This window comes from Hippoglossus stenolepis, chromosome 3 (assembly GCF_022539355.2).
Source record: "Hippoglossus stenolepis isolate QCI-W04-F060 chromosome 3, HSTE1.2, whole genome shotgun sequence".
Lineage (NCBI taxonomy): Eukaryota > Metazoa > Chordata > Actinopteri > Pleuronectiformes > Pleuronectidae > Hippoglossus > Hippoglossus stenolepis.
In genome coordinates this window covers 3,559,313-3,578,806 of record NC_061485.1, presented here as the reverse complement: position 1 = coordinate 3,578,806, position 19,494 = coordinate 3,559,313, and the positions used below count along the sequence as shown (strand labels likewise).

General features: G+C 40.7%; 4 non-coding genes and 1 pseudogene across 4 annotated transcripts; 1 reads left to right on the top strand and 4 right to left on the bottom strand.

Annotated features, from left to right (window-relative positions):
• Positions 1 to 1,795: 1,795 nt before the first annotated feature.
• On the bottom strand, positions 1,796 to 1,867 carry trnat-cgu. The gene has a single exon. It is a non-coding gene; the product is annotated as a tRNA-Thr (tRNA).
• A 2,206-nt stretch (positions 1,868 to 4,073) lies between these two features.
• On the bottom strand, positions 4,074 to 4,145 carry trnat-cgu. Its single transcript has one exon. It is a non-coding gene; the product is annotated as a tRNA-Thr (tRNA).
• A 7,130-nt stretch (positions 4,146 to 11,275) lies between these two features.
• Positions 11,276 to 18,598, top strand: LOC118104950 (annotated as a pseudogene).
• Positions 12,438 to 12,493, bottom strand: LOC118105544. The gene has a single exon (XR_004695141.1). It is a non-coding gene; the product is annotated as a U7 small nuclear RNA (small nuclear RNA).
• On the bottom strand, positions 17,040 to 17,111 carry trnat-cgu. Its single transcript has one exon. It is a non-coding gene; the product is annotated as a tRNA-Thr (tRNA).
• Positions 18,599 to 19,494: the final 896 nt, after the last annotated feature.

The following is a 19,494-nucleotide window of genomic DNA, read 5'->3' as shown; positions in this document are numbered from 1 at the left end:
CAGCGGTTTTCTCTGCAGCCACCTTCAGTTCTTGCTTGTTGTGGGGTCTCCTCATCCTCATCGTGGTTAAAGACGCACCTCTTCTCTTTGGCCTTATTTTCAAGTTGAAAACGTTATTATCCCAGCAGATTTAATATTATTATTATTATGATATATTGCGTATTGTTGTTTTCTTGTTATACCTTTTACTTTGTAAAGCACTTTGGTCAACCGAGTGGTTTTAAATATGTGATATAAATAAAGTTGACATTGACATTCATATGATCACAGTTTTTATACTAATTTTAAACTTACTTCAGCAACCTCATATCATGAAGTTCTTCTTTTCTTCCCTTCTCTAACAGAATCTACTTCACACGTCCTCTGGGACGACGTACGTCTAAAATGTTGAATGATGTGAACAGTTATCTTGTAAATTCATCTAATTTAAAGCGATGAATGGGGATTGAACCCATAAGTGAATTTAAACTGTGTCATACTGTTACAAATCTATAGCAACCATCAGGCATAATTACCATATTCACAATGAAGGCACGAATAGGGATTGAACCCATGATGTTTGGTTAATGAGACCAACGCCTTTCCACTTGGCCACTATGCCAAAGTGTGTTTACAGTCTCTGTGTCTAAAAATCGACATCGATCGAGGACTCAGCAAGAAAAGGTTTAAAAGACTGAACCCAAAAAAAGCTCAATAGTACTTGGGAATATCTCAACTTCTCATACTTCACTTTAATATCCATAATTTTTAAATAATTGATGAGGAATATAGATGTATTTATGGCAGATGTTGACGGTACTGAAGGTTTTACTTGAGACAGTTAGTGTGGGATTCCTTTTATAGGAATCCTCCTGGAAAATTATCTGTAAGAGCAAATTATCCTGATGAAGTCCTGGATTCAAAATGTTATTGTGTTCTATCCCAAGCCTCCTCACTCATGGTGTTTAGTGTTGTATGATGTGGGCGGAGCCAATGCAAATGGGACACACCTTCACTCTTAGAGCTATAATCAATATAAAAGTTTAATTTTCAGTTCTACTAAGTTTTCCGCAGCTACAGCTGTGACATTGAACTCACACGTGATTACATTAAGCTGAAGGAACCTTGGCCGTCACTCACTGACTCCAGTCATAATGTCCAATGATGTTAGAGTCCAGTATTTAACAGATCCTCCTGCCTCACCACTAATCTGTGTCCGTCCTACAGAGGCACATTCCAGCCGTCTGTTTGGAGTTTCCCCAAAGATGTGCTGAGGTCTCTGACCGAGGAAAACATCACCTCCAACTTCCACAAGTGGAGTCTGTCCACCAAGGTATTTCCTACTGGTCACTTATTGGTTTTCCTTTTCTAGCTCATGTAGTTGTGGTATCGGGGCAAAGTATTTCTCTTGTAACCTAAACAAAGGTTAATGTGACAGAAGCTTTTCCCAAGATCAGAATGTCGAAATTATGTGGATGTTCCACTTTTCGAAGGTATGGATGGGGATCAAACCCATGATCTTTGGTTTACGAGACCAACGCCTTTCCACTTGGCCACCACGTTATGGAATCAAACAATGAATCGACAGTTTTTGGTCACCACTGATCAGTGTGTGTGTCTGCACGAGCGAAAGAGGAGAAGAAAGATTTGAGCATTTTAATGAAGGTCATGATGTTGATATCATGATCAGAAACAAATCAACATGAAATATGAGGTCGTCCAAGATGCACCTGAGTTCACACTTTACACGTTCAGAATGTGGTGAGGAGGTTTGGATCTGAGTGCATTCAAGGAAACCACAGTAACACCCATTTAAAGGCATGGATGGGAATTGAACCCATGATCTTTGGTTTACGAGACCAACGCCTTACCACTTGGCCACCACGCCTGTCTCCACAAGTCTCTAATTATGATTACATTGTATTTACAGTTACCCTGTGTGTTAAAGCCATTGTGTAAAGGTATGGAAGGGAATTCATTCTCACCACAATATCCCCATATACGATTTTCTAAGTGTAAAATAATCTCTGATCACAAGTTACACATCCACCAGTATTTATGAGACATGCAGCATTTTATTCCTGACGCCCACAGGGGAACATGGGATTCGGTTTTTGAAGTTTCATTTTGTAACGATGTCCTTCAACCAAAAGGAGAAATCAAGAATTCTACAGATGAATCGTTAAACAATCTGAACGTCTCCTGGTTAATTTGAGTCACATTAAGTCAACCAAAATCATGATATTTAATAATTTGAGGCAAGTCTAGTTAAGGAGGTCCTGATCTTTTTAAACCACTGACATCAGCGGTTTTCTCTGCAGCCACCTCAGTTCTTGCTTGTTGTGGGGTCTCCTCATCCTCATCGTGGTTAAAGACGCACCTCTTCTCTTTGGCCTTATTTTCAAGTTGAAAACGTTATTATCCCAGCAGATTTAATATTATTATTATTATGATATATTGCGTATTGTTGTTTTCTTGTTATACCTTTTACTTTGTAAAGCACTTTGGTCAACCGAGTGGTTTTAAATATGTGATATAAATAAAGTTGACATTGACATTCATATGATCACAGTTTTTATACTAATTTTAAACTTACTTCAGCAACCTCATATCATGAAGTTCTTCTTTTCTTCCCTTCTCTAACAGAATCTACTTCACACGTCCTCTGGGACGACGTACGTCTAAAATGTTGAATGATGTGAACAGTTATCTTGTAAATTCATCTAATTTAAAGCGATGAATGGGGATTGAACCCATAAGTGAATTTAAACTGTGTCATACTGTTACAAATCTATAGCAACCATCAGGCATAATTACCATATTCACAATGAAGGCACGAATAGGGATTGAACCCATGATGTTTGGTTAATGAGACCAACGCCTTTCCACTTGGCCACTATGCCAAAGTGTGTTTACAGTCTCTGTGTCTAAAAATCGACATCGATCGAGGACTCAGCAAGAAAAGGTTTAAAAGACTGAACCCAAAAAAAGCTCAATAGTACTTGGGAATATCTCAACTTCTCATACTTCACTTTAATATCCATAATTTTTAAATAATTGATTAGGAATATAGATGTATTTATGGCAGATCTTGATGGTATTGAAGGTTTTACTTGAGACAGTTAGTGTGGGATTCCTTTTATAGGAATCCTCCTGGAAAATTATCTGTAAGAGCAAATTATCCTGATGAAGTCCTGGAATCAAAATGTTATTGTGTTCTATCCCAAGCCTCCTCACTCATGGTGTTTAGTGTTGTATGATGTGGGCGGAGCCAATGCAAATGAGACACACCTTCACTCTTAGAGCTATAATCAATATAAAAGTTTAATTTTCAGTTCTACTAAGTTTTCCGCAGCTACAGCTGTGACATTGAACTCCACACGTGATTACATTAAGCTGAAGGAACCTTGGCCGTCACTCACTGACTCCAGTCATAATGTCCAATGATGTTAGAGTCCAGTATTTAACAGATCCTCCTGCCTCACCACTAATCTGTGTCCGTCCTACAGAGGCACATTCCAGCCGTCTGTTTCGGAGTTTCCCCAAAGATGTGCTGAGGTCTCTGACCGAGGAAAACATCACCTCCAACTTCCACAAGTGGAGTCTGTCCACCAAGGTATTTCCTACTGGTCACTTATTGGTTTTCCTTTTCTAGCTCATGTAGTTGTGGTATCGGGGCAAAGTATTTCTCTTGTAACCTAAACAAAGGTTAATGTGACAGAAGCTTTTCCCAAGATCAGAATGTCGAATTTATGTGGATGTTCCACTTTTCGAAGGCATGGATGGGGATCAAACCCATGATCTTTGGTTTACGAGACCAACGCCTTTCCACTTGGCCACCACGTTATGGAATCAAACAATGAATCGACAGTATTTTGGTCACCACTGATCAGTCTGTGTGTCTGCACGAGCGAAAGAGGAGAAGAAAGATTTGAGCATTTTAATGAAGGTCATGATGTTGATATCATGATCAGAAACAAATCAACATGAAATATGAGGTCGTCCAAGATGCACCTGAGTTCACACTGTTCAGAATGTGGTGAGGAGGTTTGGATCTGAGTGCATTCAAGGAAACCACAGTAACACCCATTTAAAGGCATGGATGGGAATTGAACCCATGATCTTTGGTTTACGAGACCAACGCCTTACCACTTGGCCACCACGCCTGTCTCCACAAGTCTCTAATTATGATTACATTGTATTTACAGTTACCCTGTGTGTTAAAGCCATTGTGTAAAGGTATGGAAGGGAATTCATTCTCACCACAATATCCCCATATACGATTTTCTAAGTGTAAAATAATCTCTGATCACAAGTTACACATCCACCAGTATTTATGAGACATGCAGCATTTTATTCCTGACGCCCACAGGGGAACATGGGATTTGGTTTTTGAAGTTTCATTTTGTAACGATGTCTTTCAACCAAAAGGAGAAATCAAGAATTCTACAGATGAATCGTTAAACAATCTGAACGTCTCCTGGTTAATTTGAGTCACATTAAGTCAACCAAAATCATGATATTTAATAATTTGAGGCAAGTCTAGTTAAGGAGGTCCTGATCTTTTTAAACCACTGACATCAGCGGTTTTCTCTGCAGCCACCTCAGTTCTTGCTTGTTGTGGGGTCTCCTCATCCTCATCGTGGTTAAAGACGCACCTCTTCTCTTTGGCCTTATTTTCAAGTTGAAAACGTTATTATCCCAGCAGATTTAATATTATTATTATTATGATATATTGCGTATTGTTGTTTTCTTGTTATACCTTTTACTTTGTAAAGCACTTTGGTCAACCGAGTGGTTTTAAATATGTGATATAAATAAAGTTGACATTGACATTCATATGATCACAGTTTTTATACTAATTTTAAACTTACTTCAGCAACCTCATATCATGAAGTTCTTCTTTTCTTCCCTTCTCTAACAGAATCTACTTCACACGTCCTCTGGGACGACGTACGTCTAAAATGTTGAATGATGTGAACAGTTATCTTGTAAATTCATCTAATTTAAAGCGATGAATGGGGATTGAACCCATAAGTGAATTTAAACTGTGTCATGCTGTTACAAATCTATAGCAACCATCAGGCATAATTACCATATTCACAATGAAGGCACGAATAGGGATTGAACCCATGATGTTTGGTTAATGAGACCAACGCCTTTCCACTTGGCCACTATGCCAAAGTGTGTTTACAGTCTCTGTGTCTAAAAATCGACATCGATCGAGGACTCAGCTAGAAAAGGTTTAAAAGACTGAACCCAAAAAAAGCTCAATAGTACTTGGGAATATCTCAACTTCTCATACTTCACTTTAATATCCATAATTTTTAAATAATTGATTAGGAATATAGATGTATTTATGGCAGATCTTGATGGTATTGAAGGTTTTACTTGAGACAGTTAGTGTGGGACTCCTTTTATAGGAATCCTCCTGGAAAATTATCTGTAAGAGCAAATTATCCTGATGAAGTCCTGGAATCAAAATGTTATTGTGTTCTATCCCAAGCCTCCTCACTCATGGTGTTTAGTGTTGTATGATGTGGGCGGAGCCAATGCAAATGAGACACACCTTCACTCTTAGAGCTATAATCAATATAAAAGTTTAATTTTCAGTTCTACTAAGTTTTCCGCAGCTACAGCTGTGACATTGAACTCCACACGTGATTACATTAAGCTGAAGGAACCTTGGCCGTCACTCACTGACTCCAGTCATAATGTCCAATGATGTTAGAGTCCAGTATTTAACAGATCCTCCTGCCTCACCACTAATCTGTGTCCGTCCTACAGAGGTACATTCCAGCCGTCTGTTTCGGAGTTTCCCCAAAGATGTGCTGAGGTCTCTGACCGAGGAAAACATCACCTCCAACTTCCACAAGTGGAGTCTGTCCACCAAGGTATTTCAAGGTCATCGTGGTTAAAGACGCACCTCTTCTCTTTGGCCTTATTTTCAAGTTGAAAACGTTATTATCCCGGCAGATTTAATATTATTATTATTATGATATATTGCGTATTGTTGTTTTCTTGTTATACCTTTTAGTTTGTAAAGCACTTTGGTCAACCGAGTGGTTTTAAATATGTGATATAAGTAAAGTTGACGTTGACATTCGTATGATCACAGTTTTTATACTAATGAAAAACAAAATGTTCTCGAATGACTTAAACGTTCTTTGACTCAATCCGAGCTCTCGTAAAGCTCCTGTATATCTCTGCATTCACCCTGTGAAACCATCAGTAAGCAGCAGCTTCACTGCAGAGCCACCTCCAGGTTTGAGGGATGAGGTGTTGGCTTTGGGTCATGAGCTCTTCCCGTCACAGTTTCCACAGTTTCGGGCGAAAAAAAACAGGACATCCAAAAGTCCAACTCAGCAGTAAAAGGCTACAAGGGGCTTTTCCTACATCCCTGCTTCCTATGTGAAATACCTGGAGGCAGCCGGGGCCAGAGTCATACCTGTCAGGTAGGACAACTCAGAAATCAGATTTATGACTTCACTCTTTGCCGGAGGGTTCAGTTTTCTGGCTTCTGATCCTGGATTCAGATTTCAACTGTGGTCTTTTTCTGTTTCTTCCTCTTTTAAACAAATCATTTGCTTTGACGCAACATGTGAATTACAACAAAAACTAATTGTTGTGATGTGGACGACCAGTTTAAATCTGAATGGGAGGATGAAGTCCATCTTCATTCAGTACTATTACTTTGATTGATGCGGAACCCGTCACTGGAGGAACATCTTCAACCTGATGGAGTCACTGACAGTGAAACCTCAAATGTAACAGCGACAATTTGCAACTTTAGCTGATTTGCTCAGAATTATGTGAATGCAGTGATAAATAAATGTAGAAGAAAGTGAAATAAAAGGATTCTGAGACATAGAAGGAAAGAAGTTTGAAAATCAGGTAATGAACTCAAAGAGCAGACAAAGACAAATCCCAAAACCCAAATACACAAAGGAAACTGCACGTCAACAACAAGCCGGGGGGAGGGGCACATCGCTGTGCATTCAAATCGTTGACTTCTGACTCACGTGAAGGTCACACCTCTCGTGAGCAGTCACCACAGTCATGTCAGACAGGCAGCACTTCCCACCTCCCAGATCAACAGACTACTTTCCATTACATGATAATGAAGTCCATACCACACATGTTAGGACATTAGCATATTCTTACAGAAACAATGATACAGTCATTTGGATTTTGAGACTTTGAAAAATTATGACAACCTTCCGCAGAAAAACCTGCTGAAGATTAAAATTGTTAAAGGGGACATAGCATGCCCATTTTACCACAAGTTGATATGGTTCCTTGGGGTCTTAATGAAATGTCTGTAACATACTTTGGTCAAAATACCACAAGGATCATTTAAAACAGCACCCTTTTTACCCTGTATAAAACAGCCCTCCACAGAGCGACCTGTTTTGACTGCCTGTTCCTTTAAATGCTAATGAGCCAGCTCCCCCCTCCCCCTCTCCCCCCATGATTTTAAACGATATAAATTACATATTTTATATGATATAAATTATCAAATATGCATCCCATACTTTGTATTCCCCTTGTTGTCCTGGAGTTTTAATTTTCCCAATCACATAATTAAATGTCCCCCTCTGCCCATCCACTACAAGCACACAAGCAGACAGACAGACAGAGAGAGAAAGAGAGGTGGGGGGCTATGAAGACCATCATTTACCCCGAACCCCGACATTCAACGGGTACAACAACAAGCGAAGAAAGCAGAATCGCGGGCTGACCTTATATTACAGTCTATGGGGCTGACCAGCGGAGAAATGCTCGTCCCGGTGAACAGCCAGGCGGCTGCGCGCTGGAGAACGGCGCTGCGCTGCCTCCGCGGCACTTCCGTCCGGTGTACCCGGGTAACTACTGTAACCGGCGGAACTACTGTAACCGGCGGAACTACTGTAACCCGGCGGAACTACTGTAACCCGGCATACAGTAGAGCTGAACACTGCGGAAGTCTTCCACACAGCTGGCAGTGTGGAAGACCGCGCAGCGCCGCTTGCAAGCGCCAGCCGCCTGGCTGTTCACACGGGACGAGCATTTCTCGCGCTGGTCAGCCCCATAGACTGTATATATAAGGTCAGCCCGCGATTCTGCTTTCTCCGCTTGTTGTTGTACCCGTTGAATGTCGGGGTTCGGGGGTTACAGTAGCGCTGAACACTGCGGAAGTCCTCCACACTGTTGGCTGTGTAGCGCTGACACAAATTCCAGCTCACGCACGGGAGAGCGAGCGGTCGCTCCCGAGCAGCTGCTGCAGCCTCCCAGTCCCAACGATCCAGACAAATGCCACATGTGAGTGAATCGCGGGCTGACCAGCGGAGAAATGCTCGTCCCGTGTGAACAGCCCGGCTGCGTGCTTGGGAACGGCGCTGCGCTGCCTCGCAGCCTCCGTGTAAACCCGGAAGTAACGAGTGTGGGGGGACGGGACGGGACGGGACGGGGGTGGGCCAAGACTATGTAGGGAGACTTCCAGTGTATTGTTACGACACAATACCCAGGAAGCGCAATCGAGTCGCTCAAGCATGACGTTTCTGACTTAGAGGAACTATAACAAAACGCGCGAGTGTTTTTTCCCCAGAGTTTTTGGGTTGGTAGACATGCCAGATACCCACATTAACCTGTAGAAGCACTAACAAAGTGGAATTTGCATGCTATGTCCCCTTTAAGTCTAACAGATCAGACTGAGTACTACATTGTGTAGGATCCAATGAGTGAACAAAACTCTTGGACATTCCAAAAATGACCTTATCATTGTATGTGCCACTCTCTCTGCATCTTATCTTACAATTTACAATGTCTTATTTTTTTTTCTTTTTCTCCCTAACCTAGTGAAGAGCACAGGTTATTCATATTGTACTGTCATTGTAATCTGAATTATTTGTCTAATTTGAATCTTGCTTAGCCAAACTATATAGTATACACAAATGCCCAGATGTTACAATCCAAATGAAATGAAAATTGACTTTTCCAGCTTTGGACTAAACCTGTTGAAGTTCGCCCTCAGGAACCCACGTCAGGTGCGATCCTGAGAACGAAGGGGGGATGTTGGGACCTGTTTTTTGTGAGACAACACTTCGGTATCACATGTGCAGTCAAAAGCCTGAAGCCATGTTCCATGTTCCTCAAGGACTCAGTCTCCCAGGGGCCATCAACATCACACAGAAGTGTGCAAACCCCCCCAGGGACACAGGTTTCAACTCCCATTGGTCGCTCTGGACCCCATGACCTGTGAGGTCACCGGGCAAATATAAGGCCTGTTCTCCCCCCCTTCTGCCTCTCTTCTGCTCTCTTTCTACACTCCCTCCATGGAGAGAAGGCTGTCGAGCCTCTTCTCCAGCTCACATCTTCTCTTCCCATCCAACTCTTCGAGAGGAGCACAAAGGTGCAGCTTCCAGCTCATCTCACCAAGGAAACCTCTTCGCACTCCAAGCTCTACCAACCCTTCAAGCAGCGACTCGATGTCCTGCTTGCAAACTTCAGCCAGCAACTGAGCTACACAGCTCAACAGAACCACTAAGGCAGAAGCCACAGCCAGCCAGAAGACTTCACAGGACTGTCGCACACAGCAACTTCCTTTTCTCCCTTTCCACAAACGGGTAACACAACTGGGCTTAATAATTATACTAGGCTAAGCAAGACTGTTTATTCGATTCTGTGGGACGTTTATAAGTTTGATTTGTGGTGTTGTGATATTTTGGGTACAAGTTATTGAGAAAGTAATGTTAGTCTGTTATGCTCTTCACAGTCTTTCGTTGCATCCAAACTAGTAACTTTCTCTAATTTGGCACACACACACACAGACACACGCATAACTCTTCACCTCATTAGCTCTACAGGTCGTAAGCATTCCAATAGGTGGGGGAAGGGTGTTGTCTCTTTGGCCAACTGCCGTTTTGGAAGCAAACAGACACACAGACACACACACACATGTAGACTCACCTGCCTATCTTTGTTTAGCAATTAGACCATTAGTAATTTGTGTTTTTATACTTTATTATATTCATAATAAATGTTTTCCTTTCACAAATGTTTTTTTCATTAATGTTGCATAAGTGAATTTTGCCAACCTCTACACTGTCAAGAACTCCATATCCTTCAACTTAGCTAACTATCTAGATGGTAATTTTGGTTATAGTTATTAAGTTAATTGTAAATCAGAGTTCCAAATTTGTAGTTAGTACCTTTATGAGACTTAATCAATAAATTGGCTATCTCTTCCCTTCCTTTGAAGGGTGGTGCCCCGAGGTAACTTTAATCAATTAAAGTTATTATTTAATATTAATAATAAAATATTTAATATTTTTATTTTGATAACCAAATTGATTGAATGCCGAAAGGCACACCATTTCATGGTATCACGTTTGATGCATTATGGCACAACAACATCCTCAAAATAATGTAATACCCCCTACATAATATTACCAATAGTAATTTCCTTTTAATTACTTGGTCTCTGGTAATTTCTCAATTCATCTCTTTTCTTTTTTTTTTTTTTAATACACTTTCAAATATCCGGCCTGACCAACATGAATCATAGTGCCTTAAAGAAGTTCTCTACATAGCGCGCTTTTAGAGACTTGTTTCACACAATGCAAATACAACTCAGTATTATGTCCTCTCTGTGGTTGTGTTATTTAACAGAGTCATTTTTTAAGGTACCTCGTCAGTCTACCTTCCAGGTTTATTCTAAACCCTTGGTTAAAGATCAGGGGCTTTACCCGTCTGGAGGATCCAATCCTCTTAGACCAACTTCTCCGTAACACTATGTTTGCTGGTAAAAAATAATAAATAAAAATACACTTGAAATCTCAGATCCTCACCAGATAGATCGCAGCGCTGAGACGATCCGGGCTCGGGTCTCGGTCCCTGCATCTCACCCGTCCTAATGGGGAGGTTAAGGTTGGAAACTTTTTTCCCAAGAAGATCACTCAATAAAAGAAGTGATGTCTGAAGAGAGCAGAGATTTATTTTGAGCTGGTTATTGATTTGGCAATAACATCAATGGGGATTTACATCAGTAAGCAGTGAACTGTCTTCATATCTGATGTTAAACCTGAAGTTAGACTGATAACCTCATTTTGTGTGTTGTATTATAAGCACGGGGTTTGGTTTGAGTACTATTGCAAATTGACATCTTTAGGTTCTTATACCTAATAATGGAGTATAATTTAAGATGATCTATTTTCCTAAGTCTTCATCTACACATCCTGTTCCAGCTGCGGTGGTTATTCTTGGTTGTGCTGCAGCTCTGCTCGCGGCTCTGCACGTTTCCCTCTGGTGCGGCGCAATGAACCAGCCTCTCAACAGCCGACCCATCATCGGTAAGACTCGGCTTCAAGTGCGTCTGTGTGTTGGTAGCGGTGGTGGATTCTGTTGGTTCTTATGTAATTTAACATGGAGAGTGTTCGAGAGAAGGTGAGTGTGTGAGTTACTATCTTACTATAATGTCCTAATTTAATTAATAAACACACACACACACACACACACACACACACATGGAAGTACTACACTCTTGATCCAGAGCTAATTAAAACCTGCCCTTCATTTCCAAATTCCTAGAAAAAGCTGTTGCTTCAGTCTCTCTCTCTCTCTCTTTGCAGGTGTTTCCGACTCCAAAGCTGCAGGATAACAACTATTATTATCATTATTACTATTATTATTAACAATAATACTCATTATTATTTAACTATTACATTAATTGTTGCTGCTATCATTAATAATCAACAGCATCTTTGCTCTTTTATTATTTTAATTCTAACTAGTCAGAGCTGATACCTGATGCTGCACAAGTGATCCTGGTCTCTCTCTTCCTTCTGCATCAACGCCTCTATGTATATATCATATCTCTGTGATAGTTGTGTTCGTGCGTTAACTGTCTCCTGTCCTCTGTAGGGGTGTTGGCGGATGAAACCCGTAAAGAGAACAGGCTACAAGGGCTATTCCTACATCCCTGCTTGCTATGTGAAATACCTGGAGGCAGCCGGGGCCAGGGTCGTACCTGTCAGGTAGGACAACTCACCAATCTGATTTATGACTTCACTCTTTGTATATTCAACAAAGTGAAAAGTAGAATAAAAAAAAACAGCTGATCCAAATATCAACAACTCAAGATTAAGACTGGAGAACTTTTATGACCCAGATAAAAGAAGTGATGTCTGAGGAGAGCAGAGGTTTATTTTGAGCTGGTTATTGATTCTGTGATAACAACAATGGGGATTTACATCAGTAAGAAGTGAACTGTCTTCATATCTGATGTTAAACCTGAAGTTAGACTGATAAAATCATATTGTGTGTTATATTATAAGCACAGGGCTTGGTTTGAGTACTATTGCAATTTGACATCTTTAGGTTCTTATACTTGATGATGGAGTATAATTTAAGATGATTTATTTTCCTAATTCTTCATCTACATGTATATGAGTTTGTATTTCATTTTTTGCAACAATCAGGTGGGTTTCCCTTGATGGGAATCCTTCTGGATAAATATTTAAAGAGTTACACACTGCTGTTGCGAACCTAAAACACTTTTAGCAATTCTACTTCTCAGTGATTAGAGTACTGTAAGTGAAGTACACAGAGAAAGTGCAAATATACAATAAATTCATCAAACACTACACAAGACCAATGCTGCAGACTGATGAAATTATAATTCATTTCTCTCCATATTCCCAAATCAGTCAACATGTCAACATGGAGAATCACAACAAAACATGTCCCAGTTTTCATGCTACTACACTAGTGTGCATGACACTGTAAGCTCAGCAAATATCAGACAAACAGAAGATTATGTTTCCACTTCAGGTCCCAATGACAGATTTCACTGTATGTCTGCTAAGATCTGAACTCTTAGTCCAGCCTCCCCCAGCATCAATCTGTGGTTCACGACATGGTCAACTAGTGCTGCGCGAATTTCATTTGATAAATTTGGTCCTCTTCTTCTTTGAGCACGTTCTCCTCCTGCTTCATGTCTTCTTCTTCCTCTTCCTCTTCCTCCTTCTCCTCCTCCGTGGATTCCCCCTCTCACCCTCACTCTTCTTCTTCTTCTGACTCCTTCCATTTTGGTTGAAGACAGGTGAACAACCTGATGGCTGTGTTGAACCAATTGGCTCAACGGGGGGGTAATTTGACAATCAGTGCTTTGGAATTGCAAGGAAGTGACATCTTGATATACTTCTGTGTCCAATGTATACAAGTGTGTTTAGTGTTTTGCAAATCACTGTGTGTATTGTTTTGCAAAAAGTGTGAAACTGACATTGTGCTTATAGTGGTGCAGATCTGGGCCCATGTTTTGCTCCTTGAGTGTAAGGTTTTGATAATTGTGTAATACTTTTGATTTTAGTGTTTATGCACTCGAAAAAAACTTTAAATATATATGCTGATAGACAACTTGTGTGTCCTGGGTTTCCTCTACATGTTGAGATTACAAACCTTCTTACAGCTGCTGCTTCAAATCCACATTGATTCGTTAGGGTTTGAATTGTCTTTGATGGTTATTTGGTTTTTGGCATTAATTTGTTTTTCAACTTTTGTTCTCCATCAGATTAAATCTCCCAGAAGAAGAATATACCAAGATATTCAACTCAATCAACGGGTGAGTTAACCACTGCTCTGCTCTCCGTATGTCTGCAGATGCTCCTCATTGTTATGTCTAATGTGAAATCTTCATAAATCGTGTTTAGACACATGTGAAGTGTCTCAGAGTGACATCATCTGCTGAGGATCTGTTCAGGATAAATGTCGAACCCGGTCTCCCTGCAGGTTGTTGCTGCCGGGAGGAGTTTCAAATCTGCTGGTGTCGCCCTACAGACGAACCTCCGGTATTTTTTACAACTTGGCTCTGAGGGTAAACCAATCAAATTTGTTTAACTGATTTGACTCCAGACGAAGTGACTTCCTTCCTTTGTGGTGAGGATTCCAATCAGAGCCTCAACCCAGTTATCATCAGTTAATCCTTGCTTTTGCAATGCAAAGTTGCATTTAGCTTTTTCCACTGTTTCTTGCATTGCAAACTTAGAGCTCTCATTCCTTTCCCATATATTCTGCCACATTTATTTGACAAACTTGTAACCTGATAATCCACGTAATAAATAAAAAATTAAACCTGCTTCACAGAACAGGACTCTGGTCTTTAGAACATTATAAGAAGGCAAAATGTTGCTGCAGTGCGAAGATCCCTTGTGTGAATATGTTGAACAGTGTGAGATTGAAGTTAAAAAGAACTTTATAAATAAAGGATAAAACTGCCAGCATCAAATCATCATGAAAGGTTTAAAATGTCACCCCACCTCCCTCTCTCCTCCCAATCACCTCCCGCTCTCCTCCTGCAGGCCAATGATGCTTCGGACTACTTCCCCATCTTGGGAACTTGTCAGGGCTTCCAGCAGCTGACTGTCTTAACAGCGAAGGAACACCTGCTCACGCGCACTGACACCAAGGGTGTGGCTCTGCCGCTCAACTTCACACCAAGTAATGTTCCCTGTCCTCTGCTCTCTTTGAGCAGCCTCACATCATGAAGGGTTTCTTCTCTTCTCCAACACGAGGGGCTTCACACGTCCTTCGTGAAGTCAATGCCTTGATTTTTAAGACTTTTCACTTGTAAGTAATACTATGAGCTAAACACAAGTCAAAGCCATGGGTGAGAATTGAACCCATGATCTTGAGAATAGAAGACCAACACCTTGGACAGTTCCCCTGTTAGTTAAACATGTTTGAAAATGACCTCATCTTTTTTCTTACTGATTATTTGATGGAAACACATTTTAAAGGCTGTGGGAAGATGCAGGGTTCCTTTTATAGGAAGTTCTACTTTTCTTCACAGTTATCTTGTAAAGTCATCTAATTTAAAAGGATGATCGGGGATTGAACCCATGATGTTTGGTTTACAGGAGCAACACCTTTCCACTTGGCCACTATGCCCATGTGTTTATAATTTCTGTGTACCTTTACATACACAGGTCCAACAACAAAAGGGTTTGAAAGACTGAACCCAGAAAAAGCTCAATAGTAATTAAACATACTTGGAAATCTCAACTTCTCACACAACATATACTGTTAATATTTTTCAATTACATAACTTCTATTGATAGAGTTTAAGGTTCTTCAACTACAACACTTTTTACCACACAGTTTCCTTGGAGGAGATCTTGACGGTATTGAAGGTTTTACTTCAGACAGTTAGTGTAGGATTCCTTTTATAGGAATCCTGCTGGAAAATTATCTGTAAGAGCAAATTATCCTGATGAAGTCCTGGAATCAAAATGTTATTGTGTTCTATCCCAAGCCTCCTCACTCATGGTGTTTGGTGTTGTACGATGTGGGCGGAGCCAATGCAAATGAGACACACCTTCACAGTTAGAGCTATAATCAATATAAAAGTTAAATTTTCCGTTCTACTAAGTTTTCCGCAGCTACAGTTGTGACATTGAACTCCACACGTGATTACATTAAGTTGAAGGAACCTTGGCCGTCACTCACTGACTCCAGTAATAATGTCCAATGATGTTAGAGTCCAGTATTTAACTGTCGTGCAATAATGCATTAAACGGGATACCATAAAATGGTGCGCCTTTCGGCATTCAATAAATTTGGTTATCAAAATAAAATATAAAATATAAATATTTTATTATTAATATTAAATAATAACTTTAATTGATTAAAGTTACCTCGGGGCACCACCCTTCAAAGGAAGGGAAAAGATAGCCAATTTATTGATTAAGTCTCATAAAAGTTCTAACTACAAATTTGGAACTCTGATTAACAATTAAATTAATAACTATAACCAAAATTACCATATAGATAGTTAGTTAAGTTGAAGGATATGGAGTTCTTGACAGTGTAGAGGTTGGCAAAATTCACTAATGCAACATTATTGAAAAAATATTTGTGAAAGGAAAACATTTATTATGAATATAATAAAGTATAAAAACACAATTTACTAACGGTGTAAACAAAGATGTGTATATGAGTATACATGTGTGTGTGTCTGTGTGTCTGTGTGCTTCCAAAATGGCGGCTGGCCACTTTGAAGATAACACCCTTCCCCCCCTATTGGAATGTTTACGACATGTAGCGGGGCTCAGAGGTAATTAGGTGAAGAGATATGCGTATATCACAAGCCCACAAATCAAACTTATAAACATCACACAGAATCGAATAAACAGTCTTTGCTTAGCCTAGTATAATTATTAAGCCCAGTTGTGTTACTCTTCCATGGAAAGGGAAAAAAGAGTTGCTGTGCAGTTCGCAGTTTTGTGAAGTCGTCTTGCTGGTTTGTGGCTCCTGCCTTAGTGATTCTGTTGAGCTGTGCAGCTCAGTTGCTGGTTGAAGTTCTCCTGCAGGACATCGCGTCGCTGCTAGGCCGTTGGTAGAGCTTGCGAGGAAGTTTCCTTGGTGAGATGAGCTGGAAGCTGCACCTTTGAGCTCCTCTCGAAGAGTTGGATGGAAAGAGACTGGTCAGCCTTCCCCTCTCGGAAGGGATTGTAGAAAGAGATAGAAGAAAGGGGGAACAGGCCTTATATTGGCCCGGTGACCTCACAGGTCATGGGGCCCAAAGTGACCAATAGGAGTTGAAACCTGTGTCCCTGGGTGGTTTTCACACCTCTGTGTGACGTACTGGAGGGCCTTGGGAGACTGAGTTCCTTTCTCTGCGGCTTCAGGCTTTTGACTACCCATGTAGGCCGAAGTGTAGTACACAAATAACCATGTCCCAACATAACAGATCCTCCTGCCTCACCACAAATCTGTGTCCGTCCTACAGTGGCCCATTCCAGCCGTCTGTTTCAGAGTTTCCCCAAAGATGTGCTGAGGTCTCTGACCGAGGAAAACATCGCCCCCCACTTCCACAAGTGGAGTCTGTCCCTCGAGGTATTTCCTACTGGTCATTTACTGGTTTTCCACTTTTGTCTCTTCATCCTTTTGCTTAGAACAACCTGACAGTGTAAATCTCACCTTCTCTAGCTCATGAAGTTGTGGTATCAGCTCTTCTAAAACAAAGAAGGACTGAAACACATGCTGTTTTTACCATGAGACAATGCAGAGTATACAAACACAAAAGGCGTGGATGGGGATTGAACCCATGATCTTTGGTTTACGAGACCAACGCCTTACCACTTGGCCACCACGCCACTGTTGAGACTAATTTTGCAGCAATTAAATTCAATTTATCATGTACAGTGATTTAATATCTTGGGGATTTCTCAAAATTTCTCAACTGTAATTCAAGTTGTTGCCTGAGTGATAAACTACTAGTTCTGACGTCCAAGGTTTTTGATTGATTTTTAACTCTTTGGATTTCAGGCCTTCAACGGGAATCCCAGGCTGAATAATTTTTTCAAGGCCCTGACGACGAACCACGATGGGAAGCAAGAATTCATCTCCACTATCGAAGGTACCTTTCCTTCCTGGACACGGAAATCTGAGTGTAGTTTGCTGTAAAATGACCGTGAGCACGAAGGTCAGAGGAAATGAATCGGTGTCATGTCGGAAAACAGCTCGAATGACACAAACTCCACATCGAGTTCTAGAAGATCTAGAGACGATCGTCTGATAAGAAATAACAATTTGTTTTCAGAGGATCAACAATAACACAATCATTTCAACATTCTTACTCTACTGATCTTGATTGTGATGTAGAAATGATGGAACAGATTAACTGACGAGGGCAGCGATCACATTTCTCATTTCTTTCTCCACTGACTGTCATGTGAGTTGTGGTCTGCTGACAGTGTCTCTGGTCGTTTCCAGCCTACCAGTATCCATTTTATGGACTTCAGTGGCATCCGGAGAAAACCCCCTTTGAGTGGATGGACAAACCGGGGATGGTTCACTCCGCCGCTGCAATAAGAGCTTCCTTCTACACTTCCAGCTTCTTCGTCTCTGAAGGTAACACGTGGGATCTCTGCAGGCTTTACTGCCTCTGTCAGTGGGTTTCAGACTTTATCCTGAAGGATAGGTCTGTGAGTTCTTCCATTTCTCACTGTCTTTCCCTTCGTTGACAGATATAAATATGAATTTGATGTGTTTTTTATGGAGTTGTGGTATTATTATTATTGTGGTACAACAAAAATTGGTGGGTATATGGTTTGGACATTGCAACATCACCATAGTGCTTAGACATTAGTGATCCAGATGTAAATAATCTCATTCAGATCCACACCAAACTGTTCAGAGTGATTCACACTCTACATGTGTTCGGCTGTAACTCAGTCGTCATGTGACTCCTTCATTTGAAGTTTTGTTCAAGTCATCGTTGCACAAAAGCTCCAAACTGTTCCCAAACATAAAGGAGCAGCTGCTGAAGTCAAATAAATACTCATCACCACGTTCTGCCTTTTCACTTCCTCTCTCACTTCCCTTCCAGCCAGGAAGAGCAGCCATCGTTTCCCGAGTCAGGAGGAGGAAGAGAGCGCGCTCATCTACAACTTCTGTCCCGTCTTCAGAGGCCTGAATTCCATCTTCATTCAGTACTATTACTTTGATTGATGCGGAACCCGTCACTGGAGGAACATCTTCAACCTGATGGAGTCACTGACAGTGAAACCTCAAATGTAACAGCGACAATTTGCAACTTTAGCTGATTTGCTCAGAATTATGTGAATGCAGTGATAAATAAATGTAGAAGAAAGTGAAATAAAAGGATTCTGAGACACAGAAGGAAAGAAGTTTGAAAATCAGGTAATGAAGAACTCAAAGAGCAGACGAAGACAAATCCCAAAACCCAAATACACAAAGGAAACTGCACGTCGACAACAAACGTCTCTCAAAAAGAAAGGTTGTGAATGAATGTGTTTATTAGACTGAGCTCCATTGATTTTGACAAGCCTGTTACCGGAAGACAAACAAATTACCGACACAAAAAAACAACAATCTAAAAATTACGAATCATAAATTTGTCATTTTATCAATTATTTTGCCGGAGGACATCAAAATAAAAAAGTCAAACCATCCAGCTTCATTGGCTGGGATCAATTTCTGTACTCGTATGGCCCCTGAGGTCAATTGTATTGTTTCACACACACAAACACATTCATAAAATAATCAAACTCGACTATAAGGGACAAAACACAGCAGCAACATTAACTGGTAAAATAAACTTTTATTGTGATAGGGTTAGTTCACGGTGATGATCAAGTTCACTTAAAAAGTATTACTTATTGTAAGTCGCTTTGGATAAAAGCGTCAGCTAAATGAAATGTAATATAAAACCTGTTCCTACTCGGCCCCTCCTCCCCTGACTGGCAGTCTAAAGAACAGAAGAAAAGCCTGTCGGGCTGAACTAGACTTTCCTGCACTAAGTCTGCCTCAGTGCAGTGGTGCTGCTCAGGGGGCCTGGGGGGGGCACCTTGATACAGAAAAGGCTGTAATCTAAGTCTAAATAAGAGTCTAAAGTGAATGAATGTGAAATCAGTGTGGAAAGCACTGACGACTGTCAGAGACTTACTGTTGTAGTGTGATTATTGAATTGAAAACCTTATTTTGTAAATTACAGCACACTTGTAATATCAGTAA